This window comes from Corvus hawaiiensis, chromosome 14 (genome assembly GCF_020740725.1).
Source record: "Corvus hawaiiensis isolate bCorHaw1 chromosome 14, bCorHaw1.pri.cur, whole genome shotgun sequence".
NCBI classification, from domain to species: Eukaryota; Metazoa; Chordata; class Aves; order Passeriformes; family Corvidae; genus Corvus; species Corvus hawaiiensis.
The window spans coordinates 2,768,756-2,782,297 of record NC_063226.1 but is presented as its reverse complement, the minus strand read 5'-3'; the positions used below and the strand labels follow the sequence as shown (position 1 = coordinate 2,782,297).

The window sequence follows — 13,542 nt, the reverse complement described above, 5'->3', positions numbered from 1 at the left end:
TCTTTTTGCTGCAGCTCTGCTCTGCCTGTTTTCTCTGAGTTATGGAGCAGTTAATGATTCTGATGGAGAACCTTTCTGTAACTTTTAACAGTGGGTTCACAAGGCCAAGGTCAGCACAGGGGTTTTTTGGCCTCAGCGAGGTGATCTCCTCACGCCTGCCCTGTGTGTTAATCTCAGGGATTCGGGTTTCAAACTCAGGAGTGTGTGCTGTGCTGGGAACAGGGTGTTTGTGGTTAACATCTCCAGGTTTATTTGCACAGCACTGGCTGATAATGATTGTGATTTAGGAATGCTGAGGGCATGGTTAGGATGAACCTGTTGACATCTAAAAGCAGCAAAGAGCATGTTGAGCCTCAGGAAACCGTAAAGGCTTTTTGCGCTAGTGAATGTGTGCTGTGCATTAGGGAGCTGACCCTAATGCCCCAGCACGTTTAATTTTGTCTTTCTTTTAAATTCTCTGAAATACTTTTTTTTTATTTTTACTTCATGTTAAAACTATTGCAACTTAGAGCTTTCTCTCATGAAACTTGCAGTTGATCTCTCTGAGAGTCAGAAACATGTGGGGTTGAAAGCTGACCGTCACAACACACCCTGCAACGACAGGACAGCACATGTCCTGCTCCTGCCTAATGGCTTCCTCCTGTAACTACTTGTATTATTGCTGAAAAACAGTTTTCCATGCTGTGTAACTTACTGGAATAGCAACTGTTGAATGATTCAGTGATTCCACAGGTTTTGCTGGTGCCATGGTCATGAGCCCGTCGCGATTCGGGCGTGGGTTGTGATGAGAACCATGGAGTGCTGTGCCCTGCCCACACCCTGAGAGTTGTGTCCTCAGAGCTCTGACTTTACTGAAATTAAGTCAGTGGAGCACACACGGTGACATCTTGGCAGAGCTCTCTTGTCAGCAGGAGATCTTGTGCTGCTCCGGGGCTGCTTGGCCCTGGAGATGAGCCAGGGTTTGCCAGCTCACATCAAATGTGTGTGGACAAATGCAAATCTGCAGAAACAAGAAACGCTGTGTTGCTAAAACTGTAAAGTACACGAGAACTAACACGGGCAAATGTGAGTTGTTTATGAAAAATGTGTTGGAAGTGCCATAGGGTGGAATTATCACTTATAAAGATCTCACTCCCACAGCCTAGAATAGCTTAAAGGTGCTGGAAAATAAGGTTCTGCACTGCTCTCTGGAGATCATGTCTATTTTGTCTTAATTATTATAGCTCTGAATATTGTTGCTCTTTAATGCCGTGTTGTGAAATCCCTGATGTGCCCAGCACTCCAACCAGCAGCGCACAAGATTATTCCTGTAAAAACCAACATAATAATTTAATTTAATCCCTCCACTTCAACTAGAATTTTGTGAGCAGTCACCGTATAACTTACTGGACCTACAAATACGCCTGGGTGTCAGTACACAGATCCTCTGTTTTCATTTTCTTCTAAGAGGAACAACACCACTCATTCTAATATTTCTGTAGGAGAGATATGTTTACTGTATCTGTATCCATTTTCTTCCCATCTCTGACTTCTCTGATGATGTGGTGATCTTCCCAAAATACAAAACCATCTCATATGAAGTTATGGACTTGCTCAAGAAGTCTGAGCAGCTCAGTCTTAATTATGGCCTGGATTGTTGGTGTACAGAAGTTACTCTTAAAAAGTAGGGCTTTTTAACTGCATTTTTGTGTGGCTGATTCTAGTAATCAGTCAGTTGAGATTAAGTCCTAGATACTGTTTTTTAATTTTTTTTCATGATGAGCTGTTGTTTTATTTTTTTTCTGTAGTACTCTAGCAGTGAGGCAAAGGGAACAAAGTGAAAGAGGTATTCCCAAAGTGTGAGGTGGAAAGGCATTTCCTAAGAGAAGTCCTCACTGTGGTGGATCTGTGTGAGAGGGTGGGTTTGAGGAGCTTCTTTGCGTGTGGCAGCAGAGTCTCAGTGTTCCAACCATGTTCTGGCTTTGATGGAAAGCAATGGCAGCGAGACTGGGAGGACTGAGGGGTCAATTGGCTCTCTCTGAACCCAGCTGTGATGGCAAGTGCTTAATCCTAAATCAATCTTTCTTCATTGCCACGGAGAAATACAAATAAAGGGTGATTACAGCTTTCCTCTTGAAGGCAAGAGGTGAGGCTTCAGAAAAGTTGCAAGAGTCAAGGGATTGATTTGTTGTGGAGGATAGTTAGAGGAGACAGCAAATCAATTTACTGAAGCCAGAAGTTTGTGGGAGGGTCTGAGAGGACTTCTGGTGAGGGAGGGCTAAGTTAAATGATACCCCAAAGTAAAATGATGTAGATAAAGGTGGACATCTGTGAAATGAAAGGAAGGAATGTGGAATTAAATGCAGATCTAAAGTAGCAAAGAATCTACTCTCGTGGTTGGGAATTGATGATAGAGGTAAATTAAAGAAGCCAATTGTTGGCAGAAAATTGCTTGAAGAGATTATATAAATGAGAGAGAGCATCATAAGGACTGAGAAAGTAAAGGAAAGGAAAAAATCAAATTCAAATGTGTTTCTGGGTGGGAAATGTTACCATTTTTTAAAGCTGGTCTGATTTCTGGCTGAGATATCATGTTAAACTTTTGTAAGGAGATAACTATTTAAGGATTTACTTGAGCTGTGTAATTTTCTTTACAGACATTTTAGCTTATGATGATAAGATTCTTCCACACTATTTTTTGCTGAAAGAAACTGGTTCCCCTAAAGTGAATATCAGTGACATCTCTACAGCAGAGAATCTCTTTAAAGTAAGAGGTAAATGTAGGAAAAAATGTGCAAATAGAGAAGTAGAAAAATTACTTCCACAGTAGTTTTTTCTGGGTTTTTTAATAATGTGATATTATATTTGTGTCATAGTTCCTGCATTTATAGACATAATCTGAATGGAAGTTGAACTATGAATTCTGTATTATTGATATTTTGTCTAGTAAAGATGAGCCTAGATTCTCTGTGTGATGACTTGGGTATGAGGAGAGAGACAGACAATTGAATTTGTAGTGCAGTTCATTGATGTGTTAGAAAAGTTTCATGACATATTACATTTATTTTCCTGTCTCCTGTTTACTGCTATTGGCCTTGCTAAGATCATTTAAAAAGAGATTAAAAATCCACTGATGTAACATATTTCCTGAAGAATTTCCACGAAAGAGATGCAGGGTTATGCAAAATTCCTCACTCTCAGGATTCAGAACAAGGCAGGATTAGGTCTGTTGTCTTGCAGTTGACGTTTATCATACATATTTAGCACAAAAAATAGTTTTACATTTTTTATTTGATCTTCAGCTTTCCAGAAGTCTTCCTCCATTGCTGTTGATCTTTTGTCTCACATCAGTTGCATGACACATGCTCATTTTGCTGTGTATCCTAAGCAGGTGGTTTTGAGGGAATTCTTTTATGTCATTTCCTTTGTATGTCATTTACCATTTTATTAATCATTTTAGCTGTGATTTTTCTATTTGCAGTGGTTAAATTTCCCTAGTATAATCAGTGTTTGTCTACAAAGGAGAACAAATGTCTTTTCATTCCCTGATTCAAAGGGTTTGTCTTTTTGGGCTCCTCAGTTAATACATTAGTCAGCAGTGACTCACTGAGTGAGCAGCGGTGACATTTTCGTTCTTCTCATTTTCTTTTTCATTCCGACTCTTTGTTCGCTCAAGAAACAGAATGTGCTGACATTTTTGGGCTGTTGTCAGCACAGGTTCCATGTCCCACTGCTGCATCAGAGCTGGACATGGGAGTTTTGAAGGACGTGGAAGGTTCGTGATGTTGGGGTTTTGAGCTCCACTTCACTCACACTGAGCAGCTCTTAGCTGCAGAGAGCACAGCCAGCCTGTCTGCCCTGCTTGTCACTGCCTGGAAAATTCCATTTGGTTCAGTCAACGCCTGTTACACGGCCTCTTCTTTCTTCCCAACTGCTCCCTTTGAGATAAGCCTGGAAGAGTAAAGAAAGGAAAAAATTTATTTTTACCTTTGAATTCTGAGGCTTTTATATATGTAGAGATATATCGTAACATCTTTACATCCTTGTAATAAAGGTGTTTTATCTTTATTTACATTGTAACGGAAATGACAAGAATACTTAAAGGATTGTGGAACAAATCCTTACTTAGGTTGTTTCAATATCTTTTGTTTGATTTCTCTTGGTGATTATGTTTCAATTCACACAAAATATAAAGCTATACTTGCATTTAAAAGATCAAACAGTCTGGAAAAATAAAGAGTACAGACCCAGAAGATTTTGGGTTACTTTGTTGGGTTTGATGCTTTGGGGTTTTGGTTTGGTTTTTGTTTGCTTTTTTTCTTGCTTGATCCTTGAACCACTGTCACTAGAAAAGTCACTTGATGCAGGTTTAGATCTTTCAGTTCAGCGAGTAATCCGTGAGGTGTAGGAGCTGGAATAATAAAAAACATGGAGCATAATCTGATAAGGTTTAAGGGTTGCTGTGATGTAAATTGTGAGTGTGTTTCATATTCCTTAAGAAGAATTCCTTAAGAATTCACACCAGGAGATTTAGTGCAGTAATCCAGAGATAACAGAATGCTTTTTTACAGAATACGTACATCGTAGGTATTAGAGAAGACCATACAAGACTTGCATTACAATTTTTATAAGTGAAGCTATTCCCAGTCTGGTGCATCTGGACAGAGTAACACACTTTCATGAAAGTATTTAATTTAATAAAAGCAGTTTCTATGTCTGATTTCACTGCCATATGCTATTGCACTGAATGTGTGCTTAATCGAAGACGAGTAAGAATTCAGTGTAAACAGTTTAAAAATCCAGTGATGGCCGCATTCCGTGGTTTTTGCTTTCACATGTTCCAAGTGTTTATTTGCAGATCTCTCATGTGAGATATGCAAACGCTTCAACTTGCATCAGAATGATGCCTCAATGATTTTTATTTCGTTAATGATTTCTAAGAGCTCAAGTTATTCCTGGAGTTTGTCATCTGGAAGAATGAAAGCAGTTGCCCCAATAAACGAATTGCCATTTTCCTTAACACAGATAAGAGCTCTGTGTAAAGAACAGTAGGGACAATAGTGACATTGTTTTCCTTCATCCACTGGGATGCATTATTTTCTGCAGAATAAACAAGGGGGTGGTTCAAAGTGAACTCTGGTTTTGTAACTTTATTGTGTGGCTTCATCTGCTGTAGGGGACACTCAGTGCTGGCCACCACAGGAGCAGGTGACCTCTGCCTCGGCTGCTTGACACTGCTCTGAGCAAATCTCTGGTCAGAGCAGGGACAAGATCACAGATGAAACAGAGGTAGTTCTTGTATTAAATATTTAACAGGTAAAGCCAACCCAATATCTGGGCCAAGGAGTCTTGTAATGATATCTAGAATATAGTGAGAGTTTGTCTATCTTATAAGAACTTCCCTGAAATATCCCTGGTGGGGGGCCTATAAACCCTTCAAAGTACAAAGCCTCAAACCCCTCTGAGAATGCTTCTGAGCTTGTCTGATCTGCACTCCTGTCCTGACTCCATGCCTCAAGGACACAAATCTGCCATAGTTATGGAGGCACTTAGGAGCCAGGGAAATTCTGGCACTGGTGGGCCTTGGCCCTCACTCTGTCAGGACCTCCAAAATCTCTTTATTCAGTGCAGCTTCCCCAGCCTGCTGAGGCTTCTGATGAATTTTATGTTACCTTCTTTCAGAAAGGCAGCATAGCAGACACATTATATAGGTCAGCAAGAGAAATAATTCTGTAATGTTATTATTTATGTTTAGCTGAAAAAAGACAATGGTTATAAATTTATGATTCTTCTTGAAATAGAATGACTATTCCCTTGACAGCAAACTGCAGCAAAACCTGTGGCATCAAGGTAGAATGTTTCCTGTGACTTCAGAAGGGATTTCTGACAAAGAGGGAGGATGGGGTTGGTATAACACAGGAGTATTGGGGGAAACATGATGGGGCTTTGTGGGCATCTGTGATGGCACTTTCCCATTAAGAACAAGTGAAAGAGAATATCTGTATTGTTTTTTCTTGATGGGAGGCTGATGTGCAGAGCTGTCCAGGGAAGGGAAGAAGCAGAAGCGAGGCTGACAGGTACCAGTTTGTGGTTAACAAGAATGTAATACAATTTTTAAAGGATTTTACTAGAATAATATGGGGATTTTGGGCTCTGTCTTGACCACATGTAAAGTAACAAAGGACTCATATATTTTTTCTAAGCTGTGCTGCTCCAGCCCCTAGACATTGTTGGCTTAAGTGGGCGATGGATCCTCCTTGCACCGATGTGCCTTGGAGCAGCTGGAGCCACTCTCACCTCCCCTCACCCTGGGGGACTCCCACCTGCCTCCTGCTGCTCCTCACTCTTTTACAAGTCACGTTCTTTGCATCCAGTCTGAATTCTGTGCCATAGGTTAGGATAGAGGCTGAATAATTTACTCAAAGTCATGATAAGGAAAAATAAGAGCATTTCCAAGCACATTTCTTTATCTCTTGAGGGATTATTTATGGTAGGGGTGCCTGTTCTGGGTACTCTCCTGCCACCTGAAGAACGATCTGACTTTTTATTTTGCTTCATATACTAAGAGCTACAATATGTTCTAGAAAAATCAAACATGTTTTAGAAGACGAATAGTCACAGCTGGGGATAAGGAATATAAATAGGATGACATCAAATGAAAAGAACTGATGATCCAACAGGGCTTCTATAGATCATGTTGTCTAATGTCAGGAGAATTGCAGATTAGTCTTGCTGCTCTTTATGAGTAAGCCTATTTTTCAACTTTCTGGTAAAATCTAATTTAAGGTGGCACATTTTCCTTAGTTCTGCCACACTTCAAAGCTTAAAGTGTGGAGGTTGGTCAGCCATTCTCCCCTGGCTGTAATCAGTGTGTGAGATTCCCGTTCAGGCCTTTCACCAGCAGCCAGGTCCTCGCTACTCCTGGCTGACTCTGATAATGTAATTTTGGTTTGCTTGATTAGTAAAAAAACTAGGAAGCCTTAGCTTTTAACAACTTTATCCAATTCAGACTTAATGTTCAGAGAGAAAGAGCAATTTAAATTGCAAATGTTCTTTATAAGAAGCTGGATTTCTGTAAAGTATAACTTAGTCATGCCACAGAGAAAGAAAATGACAAGCCCTGGAAGAAAAAAAAAAAACCCCACATTTGGACAAGGTGGATCCGAGCAGGGGCTCTGCTGTTTTTCCTGAATAACCTACAGAAAGAAAAACTATTTTTATGACAAGATATAACAAGAAATGTGGATTTTAACAACTCTGGAGAAAACATGCAGGAATATAAAATGTTGTAGTTTTGCTACCACGTACTACATTTTTAACACGATGCTTTATATCTGAGTCGCAAAACGGATTTGTGTACATTTATATTCGTTCTTTAAAAGCTAAGTAGAGCTCAGGCAAGTAAAACAAGCTGTTTGATATGATGTTCTTTTTTTCCCCCTTTTCACTTGGTGTAAGAATACCTTAGCATCTAATGTCATATTAGTTTTATATATGTAAATACTTTCAAGCCAGAACACGTAGTGTAAGCATATTTTATCAGCTATTACCACTAAGATTTTTATATATATGAACTAAAAAAAGCTCTGTGTTTAGGAAATTTGAAGTAATTTTTTCTCCTTTAGGATTATCTGAATTTGTGGGAAATCCTCCATTCTTACATCAGAAAGCATTTAACTGTGCATTGATTAAGAATTTCTTTATTATATTTGAAATCTGGGGAACTTGCTTAAGTTTGTAAGCAATGATGTGCAAGATAAAACAGAAGGATAACACAGTCTCTGATTGCAATTTGAATGTGATAAAATCAGTTGTGCAACAGTCTTCACTAGCATATTCTCACAGGCATTTTTCTTAGGCATTTCAAAATGCTGCTGTTCCTACAGGGAGCTTTAGGATAAATCCGTATAATTCCTGTGCATGACATTTTGAAAAGACCAGAGCTGTGAATATCACACCTGATTGCTTTTCAGTCAAAAGCTTTCATGTGCAGAAAATAATGTTTCAATTAAAAAAAAAAAAAAAAGAGAGAAGGAGGTCATTCATTTGACATTACTACACTGCATTCAAACTCGTGTACAGGAAAAGAAAATTAGAGCAATTTCAATGGGCTGCTGACTCAGAGCTGAATAGACTCCAGCATTTGCATCACCTGTTCAAAAGATGGATAAGCCACAATTCTAGTATCAAATTCCTGTATCAGCTTGTGAAACTTGGTGGTTTCAGTCTCTTGATTTTTTGCAATTTTGCTACTGCTGGTTACTGAGCACCTGGATTTATTCTCTGTTGTTCCCACTTCAACTTTGTCATCATGTGGTGTCCAGAATATGCAATTCTCTCTCTACTGGAGTTTCAGCTGGGAAGATACTGTCTAGGAGTGCAAATACAAATGCAGGTGGAAAGAATTTCTCCACATGAGTGTAGTGACTTTGCTTTGGGCTTTTCCACGTGAGCTGTATTTGATTTACAATTAAAAGTATATATATGTGCTTGTAAGATTAGTGAGCATTTTAATTTTTTAATGCTGCATACACTATCTGACATATCCCTTGGGATTCACAGGAAATCCTTTCGCCTTGCACAAAACCAACAAGATGCATTTACCCTAAAATTGCCCTTGAAATAGAGACTTTTTCTAGTAGTATTTAGACTAATTTCTCCCTAATGACATCTCCTTTGTGGTACAATGCTTGATTGTTGAATCCTGAATTACAGATTTGGGTTTTTGCTTGTGGTTGGGTTTCTTTACACAGAGCCATGAAGAAAAAGCATTTGCCCGGTGAAGATTCACCATGTAGGGATGGATTTGCCTGCTGGATAAAGAGCATTGTTCTTCTGGGGATGACCTCCTTGTGCAGAATGATAGTTTTATCCTTCTCTACATCATTATGTTTGCTGTACAAAAATCCTGCTGTGCTACATCATAATAACATGTAATCTTCTTGCTCAGTTTAGCTGAGATTTAAGGAGCCGCTGCTCATGGAAGCAGTTTTCTAAAGTCTGATCTATAATTTACCAGAATCAACCAGGCAAAAGAGCAAGAGGCTTTAGAAGAGGGATACAGCCCTTAAAACTCTTAAATGAAGATTAGTTTAAAGTTTTACAATCTGGTACAGAACCATCTGGCAAATCTCACGTCAGGCTTTGTTAAACCTCTGAGCATTCCTGGTGTGCTGCACCCCACACCCTGCCTTTATCTTCCATTCCTCTGCCTGCTGCCCTGCACCAGCTTGGCTCAGAGATAGATTGGAACAAAAGAGGGAAATAAGTAAGCCAAGGGCTGATTTCCCTACAGGAATAGTGGAACAGCTGTGGGTGTGCTGCACCTCTGGAAATCACGGCCTGATGCTGGATGTGCACTGGGTTATTTATTGCAGCTCTGAGGAGGTACTTGTAATGTAAAAGCTGCCTGTTGGCAGCACCATCAGAGACTTGCTGGGTTAAATCGTGGCTTTGGAGCCCAAGGAAGTGCTGTGAGGGTGTAGAGCCACATCATGGGGTGTTTTGATACTTTCAGACATGGAGCTGCAGTTGTTACAGCCAAAGTAAAAACAGTGTAGAAGTTGTCAGTGGTGATTCCAGGTTGCTGTTTACTCTGGAAACCAATTGTTCCCATCACGCCTACATTACATATCAGGGCTATAGACTTGTGGGTTCCTCACTGATATCTGCACAAAGGGATTTTTATCTGTGTATTTATTTGTATTTCTGTCCTTTGGCAAAAGGCAAACCTTTGTTTCTCGAACACAAAGCAAAACCCTTCCCTTAGGAATCCTTACGGATATCTTCATTTCAGCTGTCTTGTGGCTTTATTTATCTATAAACACATAAATCTTGGAAACTCAGAACAGAGTAATTTGATTTAGCAATCTGTTACATAAACCTATACTATTGTCACTAAAATTAACCCTTCTGTTCACCTTTCATGTGAAGGATCTTGGGAGACTGAAGGAGAGGACTGCAGGAATCCAATTACCTGAAATCAACTTAGAGGCAAGAGGGAGGCATTGTTAATGGAGATAATCTCCTCCTTGGGCTTCCAGGGTTCCTGTGTCGCAGTGCAAAGACATTCTGCCTGGACAGTAAAATCAGTATACCCGATTTCCTGATTAAAATGTGGGACAGGAAAATAGTAAAGAGCTCACTTCCTGTCTAAAAATGTAGCTTTTGGCAGTTAGAAGTTGCCCCAAATAGATAAACATTTGCAATCCCAACTATATTATGATAATGTAAACACGGCTGATGTACAACTTACCAAATCTCTTTTGCTGTTTGTTTCCTAAATTTCAATTCAAGCCGTGTAAGTTTTCAGTTTTAAGATTGTTCCAGAAAGTTTTGGGGTTTTTTTTTTTTCCTTTCCTGTGAAGTGCAGGAGTGGGACACTTGAAGTCAGACAATTTTCATGCTGCCGTAGCAGTTTCCTAAGGCGCCAGAGAAAAATGCACGGTATTATCTTGGAATTTCAGTCTGCTTTTGCTTCTCAATCAATAACCATTAGAATTACGGTGGTAGCGTCTGCCTAGGTAATTCTAGGGCTTTTCCAGAAATCAGAATAGGTAAACCAAGGTTGTAGTGTTGTAACTTCTTGTTTCTCCTTTTTAACTCTTCATAAAGTCCAGATTTGCTTTGAAGAAAAGCAAAAACTTGTTAACAGAGAAGCAGGATGGAATGGAGGTAGCATCTATCCAGCTGAACAAATCCAGTATTTAGTATTAGAATGAAAACTAATCAGTTTGAATTATCTCAGATGCACCAAAGATCTTCCCTCATGTTTCAGTGAGGACCACTCTGAAGCATCCAGATCCAGCATTCCATTAAAGACAAAAATGATACCTGACTCAAAACACTGCCTTTCATAACCTTTAAAATCTGGTTTACAGTTAATTTTCTCTGGTAGGTTTTGGAAGCCTGGATATTACCTGTCAAGTTGTCACAAATAATTATATGTTTGTTAACTTATTGCTCCTAATAAACAACAGGAAATATTCATGATAAGTTTCATTTTCCCCTAAAAAAAAAAAAATTAATAACTGCTTTGATTAAATATTAAAGCTTTCTTTTGCTGTTACAACCAGACAGAAAATTCCAAATATCAGCAAAATATTTTGTGCACAGTCTTTTTACTACCTGGTTATTATGCTGGACTTTATTGATTGCTAACCCCATTGATCAGGGTAATTTCTAGGTGGTCAGGTGGAAGACTGATGGGACTGGCTGTATGATGGCTCAGCAAACCAAAACTTTTTTCATATTGAAAATACCTGAAAATTGGACTTGATGTAGACAGGAGTGCCTGGCCTTGGGGAACAGTCAAAATTACTGCATTTCCCAGTGGACAAAAGGGATCACAGAGATAAAGGAAACTTTCAGAGCCAGCAAGATTTTATGTGGTTCCTTGGTTTTTTTTTGCCTCTCTCGCTGCCTGTACCACAGCCGTGACACAGAGTGTCAGGTAAGGATTTAGAGCAAAACGTGTCTCCCTCAGCTCTGGCAGAGGGGGAGATGTCAGGAGGAGCTGGATGAGCTGTAGGAGCAGAATCAGCTGCCCAGGTATGCCCCATGCTCATGGAACAGCAGTTGGCTGTTACAGCAGTGACAGGTGGCTCGTCAGACACGGAAAGAACCTCATTTATTCCACCAGTCAGGCCTGCCTGCTGGAGAAATTGTAATTGGTTGCGTGTACAAGGGCTGAGGGAGCTCTAATGGCACTGCTGGAACCATAATGTAATATCCAGGTTGAAATCATTCCATCTTTATCTCATTATGAGCACAGTTTTCTTCTATGTGTGAAACTTAAATGTCAAATTGAAGAAGTGGAGGGAACATGAACAAAAAGACTGTGGGTGCAGTCTATTGTTCCATCAGAGGAACTGGGGAAGCTGCAGAATGCTGCAGGAAGATGCCCCAAGCAAAATGAGGGGGTAAAGGCTTCCAGAGACTTCCCAGTTTTAGTAAGAGCTTCTTTATCTGTGCTGGAAGGAAGAAGCTCCTGGGATGATTCTCTCATTACTACATCCTTCTTTATAGCAGAGAAAAGAGAACTTGTGGATAAGTGCTGCTGGTGTGATCCATTAGCAGTGTGTGTGTATCTCAGCGAGGGCTGAGTAAGGAGCTCTCTCTGTACTCCAGGTGCAGCTGCTGTAGTAGCAGGTAGCTCAGAGCGGGTTTCACACGTGGAGAGGTGCAGCTGCCATGCTGGAGCTGCAGAGGATTTGCCTCTTGTCACTGGTGCAGGCACTGGGTCAGTGTCAGCTGTCCTCTGTGGGTTCACAGCTCGTGTAGAAGGTATTTGTCCGTGCTGGAAAGGGATCATACAAATACCCTCCCGGGTTCTCCGTGGCAAAGCAGATCTGCGTGTAGGGCCTTTCATTTCTGGAGTTCTGAAACAGCAATGCACAGCTGGAGTGAGAGCCACAGAGATGTTTCCCATGTGAGGAAAGTCTGTAGGGATGAAGGAGCTACTGCTTGCTTTTGTCCTCCTTCCCTGTGCTCCAGGAGCAGCCTGCTGACTGACCAGCAGCTACCCTGCAGTCTGCTTCTTTCCACTCTTCCTGTGTGTTGTCCCCGTTTCCTGATGTTTATCTCCAGAGTGGGGTGAGAGGGTCTCTTTAGGTGCAAGGTAGGGGGAATTTCAGGAAGTAAAGGAGGCTAAAGAAAACTCATCATTAAGTTCTTTGGGGCTTCATTAAGCCATATCTGAGATTTGGAATGTGGTTTCCAGTGTTAATCAAACACTTTTGTGTTGTTGCACCTAAGTGTACTTTTGCCTCTGTTTTCTTCATATAATCATACACTTGTTTATTCATTTTTCTCTTGGCTCTCTGAGTGGACAAATGTTGTATAAAAAAACCGGTGTGAAATGCCAAGAAAAACTATTTCTCAAGAAATAGCGTGATTTTTAATGTCAGTTCCTGGCAGGCCATCCCATGTGGAATTATTATGGTATCTTAGCACCACAACTGATATGTTTAATAATTTTCATTGTGTGTTTGGGTCCTTTTGATGGCTGATGATTAAAGCAAGATTATAAGGTAGAAAGCATTTGCTTTTGAACACATGAAAAACACAACCTTCCCTTTCCAGATGCATTTATTTTAACTCTGTTTAGCATTCACTAAATCTGTGGTTATTTCTTCTTTCTTTTGAAATGCACTTATTGTTCTATTTCAAGAATGAATCATATTCCATTGCTACCCCAAAAAATAAGATAACAAAAAATGGTAAAAATTGTTGCCTGTAATCTATTATTACAGGCAATCCAACCTGCCAAAACACAACTGCCATTTAATAAGGGGTTTTTTTTTTTGAAAGAAGCCCTGTGAATGCTCCATGCAAACTGAAATTGCCCACAAATTCTGTATTAAAAAAACAATGCTTCCTTTTAAGCAGCCGTAGTTTGTTGTGAGTGACAGAAAATCCAATGGCATCTCTCTCCTTTTCTTTATCAATCCTTGAAGTCTCCATGGACATTTAGATCACTCTGATGTGAGACCTGGATAATATGATATTTGTATTAGACATTGTCAAAGGCAGTGTTCAAAGGGTAGGATATTAGGGATGTAT

General features: G+C 40.0%; 1 protein-coding gene across 4 annotated transcripts in view; it reads left to right on the top strand.

Moving 5' to 3' along the window:
• PCDH11X (protocadherin 11 X-linked) overlaps positions 1-13,542 on the top strand; it is a 439,566-nt gene that overhangs the window by 185,818 nt on the left and 240,206 nt on the right. The window lies entirely within an intron of this gene.